Source organism: Aythya ferina, assembly GCF_964211825.1.
Source record: "Aythya ferina genome assembly, chromosome: 20".
In the NCBI taxonomy this organism is placed as follows: Eukaryota; Metazoa; Chordata; class Aves; order Anseriformes; family Anatidae; genus Aythya; species Aythya ferina.
In genome coordinates this window covers 11,045,146-11,073,081 of record NC_140318.1, presented here as the reverse complement: position 1 = coordinate 11,073,081, position 27,936 = coordinate 11,045,146, and the positions used below count along the sequence as shown (strand labels likewise).

Below are 27,936 nucleotides of genomic sequence, written 5' to 3'. Positions count from 1 at the left end.
CAAGAACACCTCAGTTCGTAAAGGCATCCAAGGGTTTTCCCAGAACATGACAATGTGCACGTGGGCTTCACAGAAACGTCGGCTCTGGTCTGCACACATGGAAGCATTTGAGAAGCAGGTCTTCACTGCCTGCTGGAGTTAACTGTCGTATATGATAACACATCTTCTGAAATCTTGGCATCTCCTTATCAGGGAAATACTGCTGCACAACGTACTTGAACCAACACTAACAGGGATCAGGAAACCCTTGAACATGGTATTAGGAGCCAAGGTTGAAGCAGCCTTAGAACAGCAACAGCACACGGAGAGTTGATCTGAGAAGTGCAAGCCTCAAGAGTGGAAGGAACTGGCAAGTAATACCAAAAACTACACCAACATACAGGCAAGGCAGCAATGATATTAAGCAAGAGCAAAAGGTAGGCTGAGTATCTGGGAAAAAAATCTTGAAGAGTGAGAATCAATATAGGGAATTATTCCTAAGGGAAACAGTGGAAGCGCTTTTGCGTGGGTATTTTATGAGAGACTGGGCATACCACCAACAAATGTACTGCAGGAAAGAATCAGACAATGGCAAGGAAATGGATTAAACATGTTACTAAGACAGTTTCCAGATCCGATTTCTGTGAAGAGAAGACCATGACCTCACCACTGAATCTGTGGTGTTACCATTAAGCACTGTCCCATACAGGCCCCAAGCCCCTCACTGGAAGGGGTACGGTCTTGAGACAGACCACACCAAAGACCAAAAGGGATCTGGGAGTGCCGCTTCATTGTTATTTTATTTTTGTATTAACGATGGGTCAATTTATGGCCACAGATTTTGTAAGACAGAATTCACTAAGGATACTGAGGAGCAGAAAACTGAGACACAGAATAAAGCTTTTGATGAAAACAAGAGGTCTGAACTTGATTAAAAGAAAAAAAAAACAAAAAAAACTCAGAGGAACAGAACATTTGAAGAAACATATGGGGGAGAGTGACTCTCTTCCAAAGACAGATGGCAGCAATGGAAACACTGAAAATGGCTGGTTGGCCAAACTGCTTTTCTGTATTTGCCTCATGCTTTCCAGTTCACTCTAGTTCATTGAAGCACAGCAGAAGTGTCAGCAGCTTTTCCCTGCAGAGTGTTCCCACAACTGTAACAAGCACAGAGAAAATTTGAGCACCTATCTGCATCTGATCAGGTCACAGGCACTCTGTGTATCTACCATTGGCACCTCCAAATCAGAACAGCTATTTCAGATGCTGTTGTGGGAAGGAAAAAAAAAAGAAAAAAAAAAAAAAGCTTCCCTTTCATCGTTGACTAGTTGACTAGTAGGAGCTGGCCACAAAATCAAAATAAAGATTAATAATCTATTAATAAATAAAATAAAGAGAAACGGTCTATTCAGGGGACTAGCCCACTGTAAATACATACACTGCCCAATTAAAACATCCTTCCCCTCTCGTAACAATGACTTGTCCCCTCATGGGACACCTTCGTGTGCTGAATTTACCAGCCCCTCCTTGCAGCATCACAGGAAAATGAGAGAGCTGATTAACTTGGCAGTCAAGCCAGGAGACATGCACAGATGACGTGATAAAACAGGACTCAGAGATTCAGCTCTCATCTCAAGGCTGCAAGCTGCTGTTAGCATTCTAGGACAGCTTTACACTAGCACCACTTGTAATAAGGCCCTCTCCTTCAGCCTGACGGTTCCTGCAAGCTTAACAGTAATTTACTGAATATACAACATCTCAGTTATCACGAGTTCCTTGACAAGAGATAATTCTTGAGCATCTATTTGACCTGTGTTTTGTTATCTCTTTACTGGAATGCTCCCAAAAGTCACCTATCCCTTGAGCTAGCCCCTGCCTGGGTTACTGCACAGCTGGACATTGAAGACGTTCATTGGACCGAAGCATTCTCACTGCCCTCTGAAGACAGGAGAACAAACAGACCAAGGAGTCATCCAGCCAGAGACCTGTTAACACAGGTGGACAACAGCAGATGCCAAGAGAGCATTATAAAATGGGGAGGGTGTGAAGCAATAGTTCCTTCACATAGTCTACCACCATAGGGAATTTGAATAGAGGTTGTGTTTGTAGTAGTTCTTGATGTAATTTTCTTTTGCTAGTTTGTTCAGTTGTTTCTTGAATTCACAAGAGCTTTAGCACACTCTGCCATGCATGTTTTCCTAAGTTACCTACAATGTACAAAAAAGCATCTGCTTACCTAAACCTTTCTACTATTAATTTGAAATTCGCTAAGTCTTGTATTGGAAGAGATTGCTCACAATCTCTGCCTATTCCTGTTCTTTATTTCACTAATCATAATCTACTTAAGGTGTGCACCAGCTGGGACACTCAGTATCAAAATCCAACTGTCTCACTGAATTGTCACAATCACTGGAAAGCAGTCAAGAACAAAGGGAATAATACAGAGTTAAATACTGAGAAAATACAGACTTCTAAATTTGATCCTTTTTCAAAGGAACAAAATTTTGCTCCGTAGATCTTCTAGGAATGCAGAAAGATTAGATTTCAAGAATATGAGACCTTGGAGAAGCTTCATATATTTTATTTTGGCCATTACTTCAGCAGAAAAGCTACAGTAGTTTAGTTTTGCTCTTATAGTTCTAGAAATATAATTGGACACAAACATACAATTTAATAAATTAAACATGCACAGTTAGGATTTGGCAAATTAATCCACTTCTGTGATCAAGCAGAATTTGAATATGGATCATTCTTGAAAGCATTGGCAAGACTTCCATTTGCAGTATCCTGAACACTTAGCTCACTACCTTTACATATACCTCCAAACAACTCAGACATGACCAGTTCCAAAGAACTGGTCAAGAGTTCTGGTGGAGGTTCTAAGAGCTAACAGACCCCCCTCCCATACATTCATTTCAGCATTAGTTAGTGAGACAATGTGATAAATTCTGCTATCAATAAGGTAACGCAGTCACCAGCTGTTTATTCTACCACCTGTCAGTAAACACCTCCAGGTCATCTGCTGAAGCAACTGCAGAATATAGACTAAGGCTTCAACTAAATAAATCTGTTGTGCCCTTGTATACCTTTTTACCATATTTTTTAACCTATTGCCCAAAACAATGGAAAAAGATTCCAAAGCCTCTCTACAGAGGAACATAACAGTGCACAACCCTCTAAGTTTAATGCTGTTGTTCCTAAAGGAGGTAATAAATATCAAATGAATAGGAGAGCTGTGACTATGCCACCAGCATGGATTGTCATTTAAATCCTTTCCAATTATAAGAACAATGAGAGCATATGCCTGGAAAGGACTTTGGGGAGTGATATACTTTTAACCTCCCACAGCTATTTGGTCAAGGGCCCTCCAGGGAGCTGTGCAAGGGGGCAGACAATGCGATAAGCAGATTAGCTTCCAACATGCCCTGCAGCTTTAGAGAGGACGATGCTGTGTTACCAACTGCACACAGCACCCAGCAATACTGAGTAGCAGGACATAAACACTTCCAAGCCTGTGTGAATGAGAAATTACAGACAGCCCTTATTCCAGGAACATACTTGGTTGATCTTCAGCAATACCAAACTGAAAAAGGAAAATGCTGGTCTTCACTTTAGCAGACTGGGAAAACTGGACTATATGAAACAGACTTTCAAGTATTGCCTGTGCAACTGTCACTGAGCAAAAAAAAGAAACTCAAACAGACACTTCACATAATTTCCTTGTCCTGCTGTTTTTAATACCTTCCTTAAGGTCCCAGCAAAGCACCTTGTATCTATCTGCAAAATTTACTTCTAAGGTTTGAATAAAAAAACCTTGAAATTAATCATAAGCCTAGGGGCATTATTAGATTAGGGTTATATCTATGTAATATTCTGCATTAAAAAGGAAGAGGTCACTAAAATACATTTTTATTTCTTTTTTCTCCATTCAATAAAAGTGGATATTGGAAAAAGGTACCTTATTTCTAGCCTGGATTTACTCCATACCACAAATGTTAAATTAAGTAACAGAAGGATTTAGGAGATTTATTGTTTCTGCACTCGTATATATGGATGCATCTCCAGAAAATAGAGTGCAGTGGGAAAGACTTAGGAAGACATACAACAATCTTCTTATCTTTCAGAGACCAAGGAAGGAGGAACTCTATTACTCTCATTGGTTTTGCTCTTCAAATTCCTTTGAATGTTTAAATATTTATGAATTTTCCATAAGACTGCATTTTATTAATGCTTGTGCATGACACGACATTTCACACAAACAATTACATGAAGAACCGGGACAGGCTTATATGGACTAGAACAAATCTATCCTCCACAAGAATGAAACATGTTTTCCCTCTACAGATGGTTCAAAGGCACGTGGATACCAACCAGCCTCTTTTTGTCAATAAGAGTATAAATCAAGTTTTATGAACAGCACTGTACACCTCTGTATTCCATTACCATCAGCAATGGTATGTCCAAAGCCCTTAACTAAACACCTTTGACATCTCAGCTTTACTAACACAGAGAACTGCAGCCATCATTTTCACACAATGGTTATGTTCAGTTCATACGAGACATACTGACACATTCACTGGCGACTGGGGAAGGATGACTCCTTTAGTTGAAAAAATACACTGGGCTCACGTAAGCAGATCCAGTATGTGCATTTACTGAGTAGTTTCAGCAAAATTTTGACTAAAAGATAATGAGTATTCAGTCAGCTGAAACAGATCGCAATTATCATATTTTCAGTCTCCTGTTGTACTCCAGTCTTCCACCTCAGGGCAACAAAGTCACCAGGGAACTGGTCTAGCTTCTGCTGTACAGGATTGTACAACTGTATCCCTGTAGGTTTTGGTGGTTGCACAGATGGGAGACAGCAAGAGAAAAATGAGCATATTTTGCTTTGCACACCATGTTGCTTGGGGAGGCTCTGGCAAATGTCTTTATACATACAGCAGACAAAGTTTGGCTTGTCCATAGTTAAACCTCAATTCATTGTGAAGTACTTTAACAATGATACAGGAAATGGACACCAAGACAAAAACTAAAAAAAAAAAAAAAAAAAAAAAAAAAAAAAAAAAAAAAGGGGGTAAAGCAGGCTCAAGTACTTTGCTTCTGAAAACAATTTCACATTCATTGCTCAATAGCAGTGTTTGAACTGGAATGTCTCTGGTTTTAGTCAGGCTCCCATTTTGGCAGGGTGTGTTACCTTGTTTTCTTCTCTAGCATTTCTGTGAGATGCAGGCTGCAGGTTGTCTGACCAGTCTTAGGACATCTAAGTCTACCATGTCTCCTATAGCTACTCCTGTTGTAAAAATACAGATGCACTTTCATTCAGCTATGCACTTTAGGATAATCTGAATCATGCCTTAGAAACTTCTCTCCACTGACTCTCTGAATATTGGGGTTACCAGCTCTGCAGGTCACAGCAGATGTCTACAATCAGTCTCTTTTCAGAGACAGGTAGGAGTCTTCTCACCTCACTTCAGCCAGAAATACAGAGGCTGGTCTCGCTGGGGACAATAGAGACAGGCAGGTTACAGAGCACCACTGAACTCTGTGGAGCAGCCCACAGGCACTGCAGCTCCCCTAGGCTGAAGCACCAAACAGGAGAGGAGTAACATTTGAAAGTCTCTTTTGGGTCCTGCTTGAAAACAAGCAAATAAAAAACAGCAGAAGACTAATGATAAAAAATTGCATCTAGGCACACAACTAGTTGATATTGGTATTTGCACTTCTAGAACTGACATACAGGATTATGTACCAAACTTACAGAACCCCAACGATATGACTAAAGTGCTTCAGATTTGAAATAGCCTGTAATTTTATGAAACTTTATTTAGGAGCATACTTCCTTGATGGAAATTGCAGACTTAATTACTTTAGAGAATTCCTTCAAAAGTATTTCCTCCATTTCTGGAACACGTGTATTTTCCATACCCGGATGTGTTTTTGCTGTTCTCATTAACATCTCCCTAATTAGGCCAAGTTGAGAGCCACAGAAAAACCCTCATTTGCAAATACTTAGTAAAGAATGGCTAGAAGGTGAAACTTGAATTTCTTTAAGAGGCTTCAAGCCTGGAGAGCGCTGTCAGCAAATTCCCTTCCGATTACAATTCTGACACATTGCAATTGAGGCAACGATCAAACACTAGAACATGGAAGAGAAAGAAACAGGTGGTAATAATGCAACAAGCTGGAGACAAAACTGAGCTACTAGGGACTGCTGAAATTGCCTATCGCTCACAGCTACTACTTGAGTCAAAAAAAGATTTGAAAACCAAGATATGATTATTAGATCTGCAAAATACACCAAACTAGGAGTTGCTACTAGCATGAGGAGGGACATACAGGAATAAAAAGCAAACTAATCTTGACAAATCGGAGAAGTCTGGAGGAAATAAAAATTTTAAAAAGATAATACAGATTTTAAATTAGTATCAGAATTCCCTATTAGACGCATCAATGGACAAAGAGGTAGTGGGGGACATTTTCGGAGGGATACTGTGATTCTGCAAGAATTCTGCCTTTCAAAAGAGTAAAGAAAGTCTGTATGCAAATTCTAAATATCTTTTTAAGAAGTTGAAATGCAAACAGGTGGACCATGTTATAAAAGAGAGTAAACTATTGTTCTAATGATCCTTTACAATCATAAAATACCTCTCTCTCTTAATGGCCAGTATTTTTCAAGCTCATGAGAAGCAGTAAGTTCTTCTGAGGTGCTTTTCAAGATTAGTTTTCAATTTCTGCTGTTTTCTTGGAAGCATATCTAAGAGATGTGGCTATATACTTACACATTAAACACTGCAGACAAGATAAAAGGGTTTCTGTGATGGTATTTCTAAAAAATTATACCATTGAGCAAGGAGAAGTTTGAGAAAAAGTGTTCAGTTGGTAAACATGAGAAAAACCCTGTATTCTCCTTTACAGCCTCAGGTATGGCTGTCATAAGAGTATAACTACTGCAAAAGAGATTTCCTTCATCCAAGTCCTACAGCATATGCCAAAATGCTTAAATTCCTGATTAGATGATTATACACCCACCATGGAATAAAGTTTGGGGCTATCACAGAATACAGCTTTTGCACTCGTACCATTTTTTACAAATACTGAACACTGGCCAGGGCTATAAACCTAAATGTTCATTCTTTCTGCCACCCTGCTCCCTTTGACTACTGAGTAACAGGCTCTCAGTTTCCAGCTGTAAGTCACCATCAGCTAAGGGAACCAGCACACGTTATCCATCTTTCTCCTCCTTTCTCCAAACAGCACCTGGACATCAACTCTTCAATACCTGAGGGTGACAGAGCACTGGAACTGGTTGCCCAGCAGGGTTGTGGAATCTCCTTCTCTGGAGACATTCAAAACCCGCCTGGACGTGTTCCTGTGTGACCTGATCTAGGTACTCTCCTTATGGCAGGGGGATTGGACTAGATGATCTTTCAAGATCCCTTCCAATCCTTAACATTCAGTGATTCTGTGTAATCCCTTCCCTTGACCAGCTAGCAATGCCATGACAGATGCACCCCAGGATATGGGTGACTCTCCTGGCCACCAAGGCACACTGCTGGCTCATGTTCAGCTGGCTGTCAACGAAAATCCCCAGAACCCTTTCCGCGGGGCTGCTCTCCAGCATTTTGTCCCCCAGCCTGTATGTATAGCCAGAGTTGCTCCTTCCCAGGTGCAGAATCTGACACAATGTGCTGAATGGCAAGTGCTGGGGAGATACAGGGGCTGATTCAGAAGACAGAGGGGACCACTCTTTCCTGCTACCTACCCCTTCATCAACAAAGCTATCTTAAATTTTCGAGCAGTTAAATTAATATAGAACACCTCCTTAAACTTGTCTTGTTCAGCCTAAAGAGTGAAGTAAAAAGCCCTACTAAAGCATACCATCTGGGTAACACAGCATATAGGAAACTAAGTTTACACAGATGGGACATATTGCACACTCCCTTATGTCTCTCTATCAGCACACCAGCTTTGCAAATCTGCCATAAATAAAAACAAAATTGACAACACATTATGTCTGAGGCCAGCAGGGCTGTGTATGCCTAGCATGTACTTGGCAGAGTCTGGATTGTTGTCTCCACTTTTTACAAACAACTCACTTATAAATGGAAAACTTGCTAACGTTCAAGTATTTTGCTGTGCTCAAATGTCAGGAGGATTGTATTCAACTGAGTCTCCTAAAGGGATCAACTAAATCACCATCAAATTCATAGAGATGAAGCTGTAGGTTGCTTAAAACCTAGTAGAACTTGACACAGCCTTCTTATGAGCCACAGTAGGGACAAACACAGATCCGGAACATTTTCTATTAATTCTTTACAAACATGTGAAAATAACATTTTAAAGATGTTTATTGTCACCAGTTACATAAGGTGAAGAATATAGCTGAACACTACAGCTGAACACATATGGAAATGCTTAAGAAGCAGCTCCATTTTCTGTCCAAGAAGTTTCTAGACAAACACAATAAACTATGCTACACACATGGCAACTCAATGTACTACACAAAACCAACCAAAACAAAACAAAACTTTGTTTTCTTAAAAAAGAAGCTTCGTTTATTTTGTATGAGGAGTATATGAGAGAGGAGGGATTATTCGGTACCTGTCTATTTCAGATAAGAGAATAAAGTACAAAGACAAGACATACCGACTCGGATCATATCTTCATCTAGCATGTATCGCATCTTGCACAGCAGTTAGTGGTCGATGGCTAAGTAAGAGAACTGGACAACTAATTGCCCAACACAGTTCCTGAGCCCACAACAATGTGTGCCTTAAGATCTCCACATGCCAGGTCTTCTGCCTTGGTATGAAACAGACTTTGTGGATCATTCTTCCAAGAACATGTCCAACATTTTTGTGCAAACTATTAGCACTAGAGTATTGTTTCAAAAGCTGATGCATTTTATTTATTGTGCAAACTATTTTTTTTTTTTTGCTTCTTTTGAACTTCCTACTTCCATTTGCTGTACCTACTTTTTGTTACAGAATGAGAAAGAGTGTTAAACAGAACAGGTCTTATAAGACTCCCCTGCGACTCTAATGGCAACCTCCGTCCACTATAACAACTATTGCTGACACATGTTTTCTCACCAGTCAACATTTAAATAAAGAGTATTCTTTCACACTGCAAGACATTAAGCTTGCCTTAAGAAGCTGTGGCAAAGTACCCCGTCTGAAATTGTTTGAAAATCCGAGGATATCACAGATGCTGGAACATCCTAATTCAGATGTTTGATGAGCCTTTCAAGTCCTTTGATTTGTCAAGTGCAACCTCCTTTTTAAAAGACATGTTGACTCCTCCACGTTCATACAAAGTTTATCATATGCCCAATCAGTAATTCTAATTTATATTATTAGTTCAATGTTTCTGCACAGGAGAAAGCCAGATTTCTCAGTCTGCAGTTCCCCAAGCTCCCTGGAAGTCTATTCCAAGTTGTCATCATACCAGCCCTACCTATTCTCTATTAGGGTTGAGGATGGTTTAAGCGAAAGGTTGCACACAAGTGTTAATAACTCAGCAGTTCCTCTCTTGAATCCCTCCTGGGCTGTAATATCATCTGGCTCCCGCAGTTCATTATTTCTCACAGCTTTCTTAAATCTGCTAGAGTTCATTTTGAGATCTGGCTGGATTAATTTTGAGTATTTTGAGTTCTGGTGCAGAAACCATGATGAACACAGGTGCCACAAAACTAATTTATTTCTTTCTGTTCCTCCTTATCCAAGTGATTCGTTCACAATGTGGTTTTTAAGGGTTTTTGCAAATCTTCAGACAAACTTTTCTATTCCCAAAATATTTGGAAAAGAACTGTTATTTGGCCTTCCGAAGTGTTTGTTCTTTTCTATCATCCTCACTTGGTCATGACTTCAGCTTTTGGAAGGATGCCTCTAACTCTACAGCTTTTCTTCCCTGCTGTTTCACATCATAGCTTTTCTCTCTCTCAACTGGCTTTTGATAGGGCTGGGGCATTTCCTCTTCAGTATAGTGTTTTTAAATAATCTTCACGCTACTACAAACATCTTCCCTTTTTCACTGCTTCTTTCAGTTTCTTTTTAACAAGGTTCCTCATTCTTGGTTTGGATTAATTCTGCAAGGATGTGTAAGTATTCTTGTGTTCACCCTTACAGGGGGCCACTGGTAGTAAAATTTTGCGCCAGGTTCTGCACAATCCTCAACAGAAAGTCAAAAGTATCTTCCTCTTTCTAGATTCCCTGACCAGATGTTTCCCAAAGGTGTCGTTCATGATGTGTAAGAGGACTGAGGCACCAGTTTTCTCCTATTGTGTTTCCTACTTTAAAGCTACATACTTTATATTAGTCTATAATTTTCTGATCTGAAAGTTTGCAAAATTCCTAATCTTCAGGATTTTATTATAACACAGTTATTTTCCTGATTTGACCTTCAGCTTTAAGACACCACAGCTTTTCTGCATGGGTTTGAAACCCTTTGTCATTTTTATGTAACCTATAACTTGATATCAGGTGTTCCAAATTACATTTTTCTTCCATCAACCTTCTTACTGCCCTATTTAGCAATTTCACATTAAAAAAAACACCAAACTTCTTAGGTCATCTACCTCATTTCTTAAGATTTCAGAGTCTGCCTAGAAACGCATATATATCCGGTCCAATTTTCTGTTTTTTCATGTTACGTCAATGCTAACCTAAGCGGAGAAAAAAATGTTGGTCATATGGTGAAAATTTTCAGCAACAAAGCAAACATGGCAGGCATAAGTTTTTATATGATAAGAAAAATGAACCAGAAAGCTTATTTTCTACTAGTCATTATTGGCAGTAGACAAACCCTATAATAATTCAGCCAGCAATCCCGGGGGGGGGGAGGGATATCTTGTGTCTTGTTTCTCAGGTTAACTTTTAATTGTTGCTGAAATATATACATGAACACGACAATGTACTTTAAAAACCTTCTATATTTGTTTTAATTTTAGTGTGTCCCTGAAGCTATATGCTGAAATACACGAAAACAGACATGACCATCAGTGATTCTTAAATCTCTTGAAAGAAAAAAGAAAATTAAAAAAAAGTAATTTATTATAAAGAACTACATGGAAGTCTGGAGACAAAGAAAGACAATGAAATATCTAGAGAAAGCGTCCATCTCATGGTCTCAATAACTTAGATACTGAAAGAGAAGAACATACATAGTTACACACTGCTGTCAGATTTTGTTTCCTACACCCAAAACCTGATGGCCTGCCACTCTTGAAAAAATTATATTTCAGCTTAGTCTTTAGTAATGTTGAATTTTACCTGTTCATTCTACAGAAAATGTGAAAACTATTAATTACTCGAGAAAGATAATTAGTATTTAGCTATTATCATCTAAGTTCAGAAATGTTTCCATTTCTTCAGTTACATCATCCTTACTACATATATAAGAAAGATTAATCCACAGGACACAAGGAGTTCTGCTCATATCAAAGAGATTAAAAATACTTGCTCTCTTTGGAAGATCAAAAATCAAATGCATCACCAAACAAATCATTTGACCTAGAGCCTTGAAGAAAAGCAAAAACTGACAGGACCTTGCAAGTGGTTTACTTTCAGTGTTCACTGAAAGATAACTACAACAGTTACTTAACCTTAACCAACTCTTCCTGTTGCCCTTCATGTTGATACTGCTCATCTTTGGGACCCCCAAAATAGCACATCAGCAGGAAAAGAAGCTGTAACTGAAAAACAAATTCATACTTGGTGAAAGATTTCCAGACAGCTGCTATGCTACTGCTTTCTAATGAAGTATAAAATGAGCAACTTAGAGCTATGGCCAAAAAATTGGATGCTGTAAAATGTTACAGACAAAATTTTTAGGTCAAGGGCTAAATCCTCACAGAAAGAAAGAAAATAAAGTTACCAGAGAGCGACCAAAAAGCATCACTGCTAATAGTACACACACTGGTAAAACAGAAAAAAAAAAAAAAGACTGTGCAGTGAGTTATAAGGGGATCGAAGCATCAGTAAGTATTTAAGTGCTGCTTTTCATTCAGCTGACCCCTCCGTTATCCTACCTCTGTTCCTTGAAGTTACTAAGGCTATATGGACAAGTACCTCCTTATGATACCACTTGAAAGACCACAGAAGAGAAAATGAAAGCGACGAAAGATTTCCAGTTATCAAACTGTACTTCACACCATATTTTAAATCTGCTTAAGTAAGAAGTATTGCCTCTTGGTCTAAATTACACTGAAGAAGCTGCAGAATCCGTTATTTTTTCTGCATTAATTCATCCCTAGGAGAAAAACTATGGGCCACACAAAAAACATGCAAAATCCCAGGCAAACCAGGCCCACCACTCTCTACGGCCTTTGTTGTATGACACTAGTCCTAGGACAGACCTTTTGGCTGCTCATGTACAGGACATGAACAACCACAGAACCAAACCATACACTCTGCACAGACTTCTCTTGTTAAAAATTTCAGTTGTGTGTTTTGTTTACAATTTTCACGTACCAAAAAAAATAAAATAAAATACTGGTATAATATCAAGTACCAAAGAAGACAAATTAACAAAAAATAAAGAAACACTCACTGCACCGTGAGAACAGGTTTAAGAGGGAGGGGGAATGTCTACATCATCTTCCAGAGTAAGTTGAAGGAATTTTCGATGCTTGGGACAATATGACCCAAGGGAAATGGTAATGGGAAAGAAATAAATTCTTTCACCTCTGGGTTGAAATCCAAGTCAGGCTGGTAGTAGCCAAGAACCATTAGCTCAACATCTGCTAGCTGTTTGGCAACCCATGTGAAGTGAGTTATATTCCTTAGTGTCCACATCACAGTCCCACTAATTGGCACCACGTTGGCAATCTAAACAGAGAGGTTAAAGACTGAACATACAGCAAGCATGAGCTACAAGATTAGTCAACTTCAGTTTTGAATACATATGTGATAAATTACACATTTGGTGTATGTAACTCCATCTAATTGTCCCACCATCCTGTCCTGCCCTCAGAACAGTTGTAAATCCAAACAAGCCAACAAACTGTCAGCATTCCCTTGTCAAGCACACAGTTTCTGAATTAGTAAGACACATTATTAAGTTCACTGCTATTCAAAGTGCTTAAGTGACTGCTTAAATTTCAAGCAAAATACCGCAATACTGTACAGCATAAAGTTAAGTATGAGCTAAAGTGTTAGATAATAGATATGAATATCCATTAAAAAATATTTTTCTTAATAACACCTTTTAACTCAGAAATGCACAATCTCACTCAAAATGCAGTAATGATATAGTCTCATAAATACCAAGTAGCAAGGCTCTTTTCTTTATCTTTCCTTCTGCAGTTTCCTAACAAAGAATAAGTGCAAAGGCACAAAGCAGACCTTAAAACAATATCCATTAGCTTTATGAAAATCATCCTTTGTACCGCCCTGTGGTAACACATTTGGGCCTGAAGAAAAAAGAAAAAGGAGGAAAGGGGGAGGGGGGAGGGGGATCATCTAAATGTATCAGAACAAAAACCATCTTAAACTATGAAGGAAGAAGACTTCTGTGTTGCAGTTTAGAAACTGTCCCTGATGTTTACACATCACCTCAGTTTAAAGAATTGCTTATCATGGGAACATGATGAAAGCTACTGAGCATGAAGGGAGATAAAAATGAAGCCAAAAGTATCTTTGCCAGAACTCTACCAGAATACAGAATCACAAAGTAAGCTCATCTAGGAGGGACCTCTAGAGGTTTCCAGTCCGATCCCTTGCTCAAAGGAAGGCCAACTTCAAAGACAGATGAGGTTGCCCAAGGATATTTTAGATAAAAGCACAACATAGTACAATGACCTGCAAAATCCACATATAAAGAAATTGCTCCTGCTAGCTGAATACCCCTTCCATTTACTACTGCTCTTGAAAGATTCAAGTTCTAAGCTGGTGTGAGAGAAGTAATAACGGTTACCTGCCATTAAGAACAGTGATCAACTGAAAAGGAAACCAATCTAATGTTCATATCCATTACTACCAACATTTGGAGTACTTAGCTTGGTAGAATGCATACTTAAGGATGGGAGACTGTCTGAGAGAGCTTGGAAAGTATACTCCTCCCAAAACCCATGTTTTAAATTACGTTGGAAAGGTATGCTCAGACCTCATAAAAAAAATGCAGGCAGTGACAAAAGGCCAGCCTGCAGGAAAATAAACGGCCCCAAGTAAGTCTGCATTCCACAGCCATGTTGAAAGAGATTGATTTTTTTTTCTTTCTTCTTGTGCAAGAAGCAGAGTTAACATAGTTAACATAGTTAACATGCAGAGAATCTGACAGTATGTAAGTTGCCTTAGAGATGAACAGTCTGCTTCTACTAACACAGTTAGTAGGTTCTCCTTACCACTGCCAGGCTTACTTCTCCTCTGGCAAAGCCTGACTGATTTAAATTCTGTGAAGGGATGCTGCCAGTTCCTTGGACCGGCACACACTCTCCATGGATTTTGTGTTCTCTTGTAAGAGCTTGGCAGACCAAGGAATCTGCCTGATATAGTGAGGCTATTCCTTCCCATTATCACTGCCTGGCCTACTATCTGGTTCAGGCAACAAGGATGCAACCTTTTTTTCCTGTTACTGAGTCCTAAGCCTCCAAGGTAGACCTTTTCTTACTCTCTTTTATAACATTTAGATGTAAGAATAGGGCTGCGCCACATTTTTTAGGTGCCAGACAAATTCCTTTCCATCGAATATATTACTATTAACTTCTTTTCACATCCTATCACTGCAAGTACTTATATTGACTGTTGAGGTGGGATCTGCTGTGCTGACATCTAAAAGAGAATTAAGGGAGATGGAAATGACTGCCAGGAATGTAACACAAGCTGGAAGGAACCAGGCCAGCACCACAAAGACAGATACTGCAACTGTTCTGCCTTCAGCTGCATTTAGCCCACCGAGCTACCAGCTCAGGATGCACTGAAGTAAATCTTCAGAACTAATTCATGATGCTGCATGATATTTAGTCACATGATAAGGTCAAAGTAAAGACTGTAACCAAATGATGAACTACTGTATCAAACAGCTCTAACATTTGCTCCCATGCAGATATCAAATGAGCCTTGATACTCAAATAAATGTTTTCTCGCAAAACCAAGTATAGAAATAATACCAAACGCATGAGTTTCCTGAGAGTAATTCTCCCCTGCTTGGAAAACAGGAGGGGTCCAAGAAAGAAATCCTTCTCTGCGGGGAGGGAGGCAGGAAGGAAGGAAACATGAATTACATACACCTCTGGATAATTCCCCTTTAAAAAAAAAAAAAAAAAAAAAAGGAAGGAATGAAATAAAATTTAACTAAAAAAGAGTATGTTTAGCATCACTGAACAAGCCGGGAAAAAACTAGGTAATCCTGGTTAAAGATAATGCTGCCTCCTCCTGTCACTGTTAGGCTTTCCACATTCATTACGACAGGGAGAGGTGAAAGGTCTGTTTTTCACTCTTTCATTTGAAGCGACACTTTGAAGTTACCTACACATCAGAGTCACTATTTGCTGGTCACCTCTCCCATATGTCATCTTATGCTCTTTTGTAATAGGGTTATTAAAAACCATGTGTTTTCACTTTTTTTTTTTTTTTTTTTTTTATAAAAAAGAGTAACTTATAACTGAGCAGAGACAAAGGCTCTGTTGATAAAAAAAAACATGTGGATTAAATCTGAAAGGAGAAAGAAAGCTGTTCTATTAAGCTGACAATCCTACACAGAGGGCTTATATCTAAATTGGTGCAATAAATCAATAGGAAAGATTTCTTTGGCTGAAACAACCATTTATTTAGGCATGGAACAAGAGCATTTTTAAATTGCTCTGGACACAGCACACAAAAGGGCTTCTTCAGTTTCGTTCTTGCCCTCCCCCACACCCCCTTTTTTATTGCCAAAGTTTTGCATTTGCTTTGCTTAAAAATATTTACATTTTGGGACATAAACTTATGACAAATTGGACAGGTAGCACCACTGGGCTCTTAGCTACTGAAAAAGTAAAGAAGTGCTCACTCCATTTACCTTATTACATTAGGCAAAGGACTGGCCTAAACTTACGCTTTCCCCCATTATGTTCCTGTCCTGTGTTTTCACAAGCACGGGTTCTATTTTGCTTTTCAAACTCTGTTAGAAGAAGCTTTTTAATTCTCACTTAAGAAGGAAACACTCTTCAGTTGTTGCTACCTACCCATGTCAGGAAGCAGTTTCTCCCACGTCTGCTGAGACCAACAGAATATCCTGCCATGTCAGGATGAGAGTCCTTAGATAGACACTACGCACAGGGAGGTGCTCAAGAAACTACAATCACCATTCTCAAAATGCTGCCCAGAAATAATGCATTTGGTCTCCAGATCCCAAAGCCGTTGCTGAGGCACACTGAAAAACAAGGAGGACTTGGCAGAACATTTTAAGTACGACACTGATTGTAACTATAGATGGGACTAAGAACTGCAATCATCTCTTTTAATTAAAATCAGATGGTACCTGGAACTGATTTGAGAGCTAAAGCAGAGATGACACTAGCATCTACTAATTACACTTGATACATACATGAAGATGGCATTGACTACCCTATGCAAACATGTCACCACACAACTCCAGCTAGTGTTCAAAGAATGACAAAGATAAAAACATAAATCATCGTAAAAATAAACTGTCAGTTCTACGGAAATGTTCTGTGAGAAAACATTTGTAGGAGATGCTACTCAACACTGGAGAAACATATTTCATTCCAGTGTGCTGGAGCTTCTCTTCAGCATATTTTTAGATGTCATTGGCTGCAAGATTAATGTTATTTTTTAGAATACCCAAACTTTATGCGTGGTAAAACATGGGAGGGCATCTACACGTGGTATGGAGTAATAACACTGAGGGGATGAAGACTTCGGCTGATGCTTCTGTCTTTCAAAATGTTGTTCCTAATATCATTTACAGAAATCACAGGAGATGAGCTTCTTCAAAACCATTAAAAATACATTCCGCAGCCCCACAGATGAAAATACTTCAGGCTCCCTAACTGTTATCTTCCGCCAGAGAAGTCCTTATTTATTCTCTTTCACCTTAAATTCCATTTGCCAGTCAAGCAAACAAAAGATTCCTCCAAACTACAGCTGACGCAGTTACTTGGGCACCATGCCCAGCTGCTGGACAAGCCAGCCCACCTGCCTGCCCTGTTCCCAGCTCACCAAAACAACCCCGGGGCAGAGTGGCAGCCCCGTGGCCAGGTCTGGGCTGCCCAGCCTCCCGGACCTGCTGCCTTTGCCCAGAGAATCTGCTACTGCCACCGGCCCACCGGAGGTGGAGCACAATCAGGAGCACGGGGATCACAAGTGCACAAGTTCTGTGCCAGCACACAGGCTGACCGCTGGAGGCGCGAGCTCTTGCGCCCTAAAGGCAACACCAGGGACACGGCACCCAGGGTGCCTGCTCTCATCTAGCATTTTGTCCTCCACACAAAGCAGTTACTGATAGACCAGAGCTTGGTAACTAACTGTACCTACAGAAGATCGGGTCTTAAAGAATATTAGCAATTACAAACTTCTTGCAGTCTACAGTCTCAAAGGAAAAACTGAGTTTCTGAAGCTACCCAGCTACGACTTTACTGCAAGAGCAAGCTCCTGCTGCTCATCTCATGCAAATCAACTGTGCTATGGTCTGCACGAGTGTTCCTTCCCATGCATCTGCAACCACGCACAGGGGCCATATTGGAGCTCTGCTCCTGCTGCCTCCTCCTCTACCATTTACACAGGATGGACACTGAGGACTCCTGGGATGGAGCTTCTCAGCTTTCCACCCTTAATCCAAGCAACCATTCTTTGCCAACAAGGCTTACAAGGAGACACGCTAGTGGGACAGAAAGAGCAAATGCAAGAGAAGATAAAAATTAGGGAAAGTAAAAGATGGCATGGCAAGTGTTACATTTTTCTTATTGTTCTACCTTAATTTTGGGAAGCAGACCCTCACAGATATTACAGTTCATGGAAGCACTACACAGCCATTCAGGATACCAAAGTACAATCTTCTACCTATAGTACAGATACCACCTTGATAAACTCTCTGGCAGTCAGTGTCTACCATCTCTAAGGCACAGCTGCCACCTCTGCGAGGTGAAGCCAAGCTCCTGGCAGACAGACCTGCCAGTCCCAGCTGGGAGGAACCCATCCCAGTACGGAGATGGTCAGCCAGCAAGAGGACTGGTTTCTGGCCATAGCTGTCACTACCCTATTCTGTGACCGCAAGCAAATCACAACCCCACGCGCTGCCTCTTCTGAGGCACTGCTGAGTGCCTACAGAGAACCCAGCCAGCAGCAGAAATGCTAAGACAGAATAGGGAATGGAAAGGCAAAGTAAAGCAATATATTAAAGCTGAGGTTTGTGCGCAGTAGGCACGGTTCCAGCATAAGACATGCACTTTAGTTTAGCCAAGCCTATCCAGTGTGGGTATGATTCAGTGCTAATTGCTCAGAAAAATGTTTCAAGTTACACCGGTTTGGTATGCTTTTTTAAAAGCAAAACAAGGTATGTTTTGGGCAAAGCTAAGATTCTGTTTATGTTTACAGACAATCTGACTCCTGCACATAAAGAATGTTGCTCCCTGGACAAAAACTAAAAGCATCAAGAAAAGTCAAAACTAATGCAAATGATCAGGCTGTATAATCTTGCCAGAATACAAGAAGCACCAAAACACTTGAGCAATAATCATTGTCTTAAATTCAACTTCCTTGACTCCTGCTTTGTTCAATATGTTAATATATTAAAAAAAAAAAAAAAAAAAAAAAAAAGATTCAGATTTCTAAGAACATTTATATACATTGGCAAATTGTCTTAAAGTAAAAATCATTATGCTTTTTATTATGGAAGGAAAGTGAAGTAAGACACAGTAAGCAATTTGTCAGAGTTACAGAAGGAACTCATGTAAGGGCTGGAATCAAAATCCAAGTTTCTGAAGCAACTTATTGTTTCTAAAGGAGTTTTTTTAAGATGGCACCAATACAAAATAGTTCTCAAAAGAACATACATTTAGGATCAAGATAGTTTATGGGGCAAAGGTCATGAGAAAAACAAGCTAAATGAATTAATCCACTGTTGGAAGACTACAGCGAATTATCTAATAGATTGCTGCTATCTTCCATATACAGTGCTAGCATTAAATCAGCCTACAGTATAGTCATTTTTGCATTGCATCACAAGATAGTGTAGCATATAGAGTAATCCATCTCAGGCTTCAAACTCTCTCCTCTGGAGCAGCAAGTAACATTTCCACCAGTACTTCTTTTCCTCCAAAGAGGATGTGGTGAATGCTGTCCGACAGCATGAGTCTTGCCATGCGTTATTCAAGAGTGCCCTCTAACGAAGCTGCAGCTGTATTTCAGAACACATACACAGGAAACTAGAAAAACCCAAAATGAGACTTTCCAGAAATTTCTCATTAAACTCCAAGCTTTGCTTTCAATCGAACAAAAGGGGAAAACAGGTGATACACAGTGACTGGTGGACTGCTGCTGTACAGACATTTTATATTGTGTAAGCCCTCATTGAGGTAAATACATCAGTGGACAGCAGAACTAAAGAGAAAGATCGAAAAATTCAGAGTTCTCTCTTTCTGACTGAAGAAAGGATACTGAATTAGATGATACCCCAGTTGTAAGACTACAACTTAAATATAAACTGAGTTCCACACAATCTGCTTTATCTCTAAGGAACTGCTCAATCTTTACAAAAATAGCTGAATATCATGAATGAAGTTCACAAATCAAAATTGAATCCTCATAAAACTATTCCCTATTACCTTGCAGTACTATAAAAATATTGCTTATTTGAAAGGAGGTCTTCATTTAATGGTGGTCAAACAAACTACAATGATGAAACAAAACCTGCTACAAGTTTGTACAACTGTTGTTTTGTTTACTGTCAAGTTCACTGTCACCTACCTACACAAACACGTGCATTAGCAAAACATCCTGTGAACAAAAGCTGCTTGTAATACTTGCAGAAGCAAACTTCACGCAGAAAAGCTGACACCATCCACTGAACAGAAATTAACCTTAATAATCTCACTGTCAACTTGTTAGAACGGGACTGTAGGGACTGTACCACTCACAGGTCTGCCCCTAACTATCCGCAGAGGGCACAGCTTCTCGGTGTGGGGGCAGTACAGTCACAGCAGCCTAAGCAATCACCTCCCGCTCCCTCCCAGCTCATTCCACAGCAAGGCACACCACACTCAGCCGTCCCCCAAACACCCATGCATAAGGAGGAGGAGATGGACAAAGTAGTAAACATTAAAACTGATCATTTTCTAAGCCCGGATAAGACAGGGGCTAGCAAGGGGCATGAGCTCCTTACGTTGTATTGCCAAATATGTGGTTTGCCCCCGTATCATCGAAAGCCTTTGAACAGATTCAGGTCTGGAGACTTGGCAAACTCACCCCGACGGCCAGTGACCTGACCCTGCTATCTGCTGGGTGACGTCTGGGATGCCAGTGCTGCGCAGCCCTGCAAGGAAGCAAACAGGCCTGCTGTTAGCACACTGAGCTTTTTGTACACACAACACCTGTGCTCCACTGAAACAATCGTATCTAAGCGAGCACTTACACACCCAGTTAAGTGCTACCTTGCGAAGACCGGGATTCAAGCAAACAGTAAGTGTTTTCTTGAAACAGGGCCTTAGATACTTGCCAATGTTTTTACTTCCTGCTAAACATCTTTACTGTAACATTAAGATCATGTGGCTAAGAACCACAAGGGACTAGAAAGACCACACAGATGTTATAAAATGTTACCTTGAGACCCACTGTCCCAATCCAGGCTCAGTGTCCACTTTAACACAATTAGATCTCCCCTCCCATTCATCTGGATCACCTACTGGCAACAATAGCTTACAAAACAACAACAACAAAAATAAAATCACACAACAAAGCTTTAAAATGTGGCTGCTAAAAAGAGCTTAGCACAGTCTGAAACAGCAGCCATTTGCTCTGTAAAGCAAGACTGCACTCCTCATCTCAAAAAGCCAAACTGATTTCCCTTTAGTTTGTAACAGTGGGATACTTCAGTCCCTGGACAATACTTCCCCAAAATTTACAGAGATTTGTGTAACCTAAGGAAGCCCATGTGGCCCAGTGTGATATGCAAGCACTCCCCAAGCAGGGCACAGTTCCTCCTGTGCTCTCTCCCACATTTTCAGACATTCCTCACAGCACTGTTATGTTCCAGCCAACTTTTTTCCTGACTTAACAGTTTATTCCTTGAGGAGGTTCAGGCAGAGTTTGACATTAAAAAGATCAGTGGTGGATAGTGTCCTGGGTGTTTAGAAAAAGGGATTTATTTTTTTTTTTTTTTCATGAACATGTAACCCAAACAAGGCTCAGTGAATTTCCATGAAAATCAGACATGATCACAGAGTGCCTTTAGAACCACAGCAGAAAGTTTCAGTGCAGAATGAAAAACATAAGCACAAGAAAAAACTGAAACTGAAAATTAAAACATTTTGCAATCTGAGCTATAATCACTGCTAAGAGAGATATCACATCATGCTTTTGTGTATGTGTGTGTGTGTGTTTGTTTTTGAAAGCATGATAATGAATACAGTTATTAGCTAAAACTGAGACTAGGCAATTCACACCCAGCAAAAGTTTAAAATAGTAAAGTTTATTGAAAGACATAATGAGTTCCCAAGCTGCACAGCTGCGTGCAGAGCTACAGGGGCAACTTCTTGTAAAGCCTTTTGCCTTCTGGAGGTAAGAGCAACAACAGCCAAGAGTAAATCCATGGATTGTATGGATGCAGCTAAACATAAAACAGGAACATTATTTTAATTAGGAAAGAAGTCTAAAATGACAGCAGCCACACATTTACACTTAACCATACCCTTGGCACAGTTGGAGAGGTAGATAAGAGAGAATGAACACGTTACAATGCATGCAATACCTGTAGAGCTGCACATAGCCTCTGCTGCTCTAGCTTGTTAAGGTAACAAGAACCACCTTGCTCAGCTTAGCAGCAGGCCCTTGCTAAATGCACAACAGCCAGATCTCACCTACACTGGTATAAATCTGCTTCCATGAGCTGAAATAAGCTGCTGTCATGAACACACTCAGAAATGGTTTAGGACTGGAGCACTGAATAGGGAAACTGGTTTCTACACTACCACATAAAAATGAGACATTGACACTATTTTTTTTTTTGGTAGTTATCAACACTAGCAACTGTCTTGAGACACCAACTTTAACCATGCCTTATACCTTAGCTTCGAAACAGTTTCTAGTGCTGTTGCTGTTTAAATGTTTATACAATTGTAAATTAGAACTTTCTTTTGCTTGTTTCTTTCATTATTTATATTTTCTTCATTAGCAACTTTCTTCTTCCAGATCCAGTGTTGCAACCTGAAGTATAGGTAACACGCAAGTTTAGTGCCAGACAGACAAGGAACAGGATTCTCATGTTTTACGGGTAGTAAAAGGGCAGAAGTTGAAGGATTTTTAGTTGCTTCTGGTATGATCAGATTCCAAAACAAATTGGTCTACACATTTTTATTGCAGAACACAATGCAAAAAGGATTATTGTAATAAATAAATACATCAAATCACGGTGGTGTTTTTTTTTTTTTTTTTTTTTTCTTATATAGAAATTTGTTTGAGAATAGCAACAGCCTCAACCCTCAAACAGGTCTTCTGCTACTTTGAGCAAATACCAAGGACTATGTCCAAAGTGTCATCCCAAGTGAGTGGCAAAGTTGAGACAAAATAAGCTATTAGTTACATGAGTAGGGGTTATTTTTGTTTATTATCTGCAGACTGTAAGGCATTCTTTGCCTTAATTCATCTATCAGGGAATTCACACAGCTCGGAAAGAGCACACTACTCCTGATCCCAAGCATATGGACAACACTCCCACCTTTCAGGCCCAAGTTAATGCCATTTGGTGATGTTGCATCACTAAACCTGCATGTGGATTCACCATCGACCTGTTTGAGGGTTGAGGCAGTTGCTATTCTCAAACAAATTTCTATATAAGGAAAAAAACACTGTGATTTAATGTATCGCCGAGGCCATCAGCTCCAGGGCAGATGCATTCTGCAGCGGAGCAGGGGATCAAGGTGGGTAGGGCTTTTTTTTGGCATCGAGACCACTTGAAGCAGCCAAGGGAGCCACCAGGACCCAGCAGCCCTCACGAGGGAGACTGACGAGGCGTTGGCATCCATCAGTGCTGGTCAATCTTTAAGCACTGCCTCCTAAAAGCACAAGATCAGGCAATTCCAAAATATCAGAGGTCAGACAGGCGGGGCAGAAGGCCGGCCTGGCTGACCAGGGATCTTCTACTGGAGCTTAGGCAAAAAAAGAAAGTGTACGACTGCTGGAAGGAGGGTCAGGCAATGTAGAAGAAAAACAGGGACACTGTTCGCATTTGTAGAAAGAAAATTTGTGTGGCCAAAGCCCAACTACAATTGAAGCTGGCCAAGTCTGTGGGAGACAATAAAAAGTTTTTTTTAAATATGTAAATAGAAAAAGGAGGACCAAAGAAAACATAGGTCTGCTACTTGATGGGGAAGATCACCTCACAGACAAGGACATAGGAAAGCAGAGACATTTAATGCCTTCTTTGCCTCCATCTTGAACACTGATGATGGGCTTTGGGACCCAGGGTGCCCTGAGCTGGAGGACCACGACGGTGGGAATGACAAACTCCCAACTGAACGTGTGCAGGATTTGCTGCTCTGCCTGGATCCATACAAGTCCATGGGTCTGGATGGGATTCATCCCAGGGTGCTTAAAGAGCTGGCTGATGTCATTGCAGGACCTCTCTCAATTATTTTTCAATGATCTTGGGAATCTGGAGAGGTCTCAGTAGACTGGAAGCTGGCAAATATTGTGCCGATTTTCAAGAAAGGCAAGAAAGAAGACCCTAGCAATTACAGGCCTGTCAGTCTCATGTCAGTGCCTGGTAAAATCATGGAGAAGATGATTCTTGAAGTTACTGAGGCGCACCTGGGGGACAATGCAGTCACTGGTCCCAGCCAACATGGGTTCACGAGGGGTAGGTCCTGCCTAACAAATTTGATTTCCTTTTATGATAAGATCACCCATCTAGTTGATCAAGGGAAACCAGCTGATGTGACCTTTTTGGACTTCAGCAAGGCTTTTGACACAGTTTCCCATAGGATCCTACTGGACAAAATTTTCAGCATACAACTTAACAAAGACATCATACGATGGGTGAGCAATTAGCTGACAGGTAGGGTTCAAAGGGTTGTGGTAAATGGGACCACATCAGGCTGGTGGATGGTCACTAGTGGGGTCCCTCAAGTACTATGTGCAGTTATGGGCACCACAGTACAAAAAGGATGTAAAACTGTTGGAGAGTGTCCAGAGGAGTGCGACGAAGAAGGTGAAGGGCCTAGAGGGGAAGACGTATGAGGAGCGGCTGAGGTCACTGGGCCTGTTCAGCCTGGAGAAGAGGAGGCTGAGGGGAGACCTCATCGAGGTCTACAACTTCCTCGTGAGGGGGTGTGGAGGGGCAGGCGCCAACCTATTCTCCTTAATCACCAGTGATAGGACCCACAGCAATGGTGTCAAGCTGAGGCAGGGGAAGTTTAGGCTTGACATCAGGAAGAGGTTCTTCACAGACAGGGTGGTCGCACACTGGAACAGGCTCCCCAGGGAAGTAGTCACTGCACCAAGCCTGTTGGAATTTAAGAAGCGTTTGGACTGTGCACTTAGTCACATGGTCTAAACTTTTGGGTAGACCTGTGTGGTGCCAGGAGTTGGACTCGATGATCCTTATGGGTCCCTTCCAACTTGGGATATTCTATGATTCTATGAAAAGAAACAAGACTTTCATCCTCTTGGAAGAGAGCTTTCCAGACTTCTCTTCTGATATACGTATAACTGGAGTTTCTCTTCAACCTTCCCTTATCCCATGCATACATGCTCCCCTCTTTCATTACCTCTTGGACGAATTTTTCAGGCTTTTTAAATCACTGATTTCTACCACAGTTCTTCCCACACTGTATTAATTTACTAAAAATTAATTCAATTAAAAGTTGAAAATGGGAAGCAGAAAGATGCTCAGCAGTTAGCATATCTCATTTCTGTTAATGCAATTCTATTCCTCTGATATGCTTTTCAGTTAATTATGGTCACCCCTTTCTCCAATGCACACAAATTACAACAGGGAGCTCCCTCTGTAGGCTGTCTTTATTTGACTGCATAGCATCAAGCACCTGGAGGCAGCTACAAAAAAAGTAAGAATTATTTTTTTAAGCCACTGGCATACTGCTCAAGCTCAGTAATTGCCTTTGAATTGAAATATTAAAACTTGGTTCAGGGGAAGAACGCTTGCTGTTTCTTAGTTAGCCCAGGGGCAGCCTGTGTCCCCTCATCCCTGCTCTTCTCAGGCTCCATCACTTCACATAATTCAAGTATTCAGGGCAAGTTTGGGCAAAATTACTTTACACAGGAACAACTGCTTTGGTTGCCAAAGAGCCTAGATGAACGGACCAGCTCCTCTTAATAACTGTGAGCTGACCTACCTATCTCTGCATTAAGCTCTGAGCGCTGCTGGGTATATACTCAGCAGACAGAGAATACCCACTTCTCCTTTTCCTCACAACATAAGTTACTTTTGTTTTCTGCTCTGATGCAGTTTCATATGAGCAGCATATTCAGCTCCCTTGACAAAGCTGAGAAGTTTGTTCTAACTGATAAACTGTAAACACCAACAATTTTCTGTGTGTTATGATTACTTGTAGCAGACAGCATTCTCTGACAGATCATTTTACATTCTAGATTACATGTTTTGCTGGTTCTACTCCACATGCTAAAATTGCTGATTATTCCTGCTCTATTGTTTGCACATAAACAGTGAGAAAAACCATGGGAACAGAAGTCATGGCTATTAGTGACACTTGTGCCAAAAAGCTGTCATGCAGCCATGAGTGCAGGCTTCCAAAGAAAACCAGAAAGAACACCAAAAAACAGAATACTATGTGAGGTGGTTTCAGTATTCATGGAAGTAAGTACAGGAGTCTATTTTTTTTTTTTTAATCAAAAGTCATGATTTCTGAATGAGTCAACAGATCTTCTAATTGAGTCCATCATCTCATATACTTTTTATAAAACCTACTACCCTGAAAGCACTCTCATCCTCTCAAAACAACAAATAGATCCACCCTTTGCAAGAACCTGGTGAAACAGAAACAGTGTCAGCAGAAAGTCCCAGCATGAAAACTATATTCTTGCTGGAGGTGAAAAAAACTCTTCTCATGCATTAATCAGACTTGTCTGGAAACCCCTTCCTGACCTCAAACATGGAGCAGATTGCAAGCATTTGGGGAAGAGTTATTACATGAGGAAAGGGATTCTCTGGACACCAGCACACCAATTTACCCTCCTCAGTGTCTGTTCTCTGTGGCCAACTCTAACAATCTAGAGAACAGTGGAGGAAGAAATACACTACCTTAATCAATTTTCCTCTGTAAGAAAAGCGTGCTTCCCCCTTAATTCAGAACTACAGTGTTATCAGCAACACAAATAAACAAACAAATAATCCTGCTATACCTGCAGCCAAGCAAAGAGGAAGAACAAGCAGAATAAATAGAGTCCCAGAAGGTGACTCCCTGACAACATCCCTGATTTCCCCCCAACCACATGGACATTCTTACACCAGTAAGTTCCCTGAGATTCCAGGTTTAAGCCTTTCTTCAACATCGTTATCTGGAGCTCTTCACCTGGAGCTAGATAACAGCAAGCCTTTAACCTCTCCTGCAAACTATTCCTGTATGTAATCTCTATCACTGCTAGGAAATTGTGTCATATGTAAAAGAATCTGTGTACCTTTGATTTTCAGTTACTGGATCTCAAAGAGACTAAAAATATTCAACTATCAAGTAACTTTTCAATAGGCAAGGATTTCCACGAAGTAGCTGAGACTTCTTGACCTTCTTCTCTTGGATGTGTCTGAATAAACTGAGTTCACTAGATCTGTTACAGGCCACAACCAGAGCATTTGTGTGGCCTCCTCTGAACCTTCCAGGATCTTCATACTTTATCTGAAGAGCTTAACTGGACCTTATGCTCTAGCAGCCATTCTAACAATACCATGTGCACACAAAATCACAACTAAATCCTGCAAGTCATTATCTAACAGCTTCCTACCACATAAACAGAGGAGGTAACCTTGGCTTTTAGCCTTCATATGTTCTTTTTCACTATATTAAGATGCTTCCCCAATTTGGACTTATCTAGCCAGAAAGATCAGAACAGGCTACAGCACTAACATCTTGTCACTGCAAAGGTTATAAATCTTCTTTTGCATAATTTAAGTCAGTAGACATATTAGTATTCGAACAAAGAATTTGTAAGAATAGGAGCTGACTGGAAATAGGCTGCATATTTATGTCTTCCAAGTAACAATCAAGCTGTGTTGTTTGCTCCTAAGCTCCTTCTGCACTTTTGCCTCACTGCCATACAACAGTATCTTTGTTTAATCAAATTTCCACATCACGACAGAATCAAGTTCCTCAGAGAATTTCAAGTCTGTGACAGTCAAGATAATAATAATTGACTTCATTGGATCTTGAAATCTCTTCCCAAGAGGGGACATGAGGTTTATTAGAAAAGAAAGAAAGAAAAAAGTCATTTTTTTAAGCACGTCTCTTGGTCTTTAGTATCTACATTCATCATAGAATCACAGAATCATAGAATCATTAGGGTTGGAAAAGCCCTCCAAGTTCATCTGGTCCAACCACCCCCCTACCACCAATGTCACCCACTAAGCCATGTCCCTCAGCACCAGGTCCAACCTTTCCTTGAACACCCCCAGGGATGGTGACAGCACCACTTCCCAGGGCAGCCCGTTCCAATGCCTGACTGCTCTTTCTGAGAAGAAATGTCTCCTAATCTCCAACCTGAACCTCCCCTGGCACAACTTGAGGCCATTCCCTCCAGTCCTATCACTAGCTATCTGCAAGAAAAGGCTGAC

The 27,936-nt window shown here is 40.5% G+C and overlaps 1 protein-coding gene across 8 annotated transcripts in view; it reads right to left on the bottom strand.

The window, feature by feature from the left end:
• The window catches only part of EXD3 (exonuclease 3'-5' domain containing 3), a 300,789-nt gene that overhangs the window by 271,634 nt on the left and 1,219 nt on the right, over positions 1-27,936 (bottom strand). For 5 of the 8 annotated variants that reach the window (XM_084494495.1, XM_084494500.1, XM_084494490.1 and 2 more), the window contains one exon: positions 20,385-20,451. The exons of 1 other annotated variant lie outside the window; for it this stretch is intronic. The gene's annotated coding sequence lies outside the window, so the exon portion shown is untranslated. Of the gene's footprint in view, positions 1-13,247; positions 13,267-20,384; positions 20,452-27,936 lie in introns of those variants that run through there. 2 more of the 8 variants (XM_084494497.1, XM_084494499.1) reach the window with 2 other exon arrangements.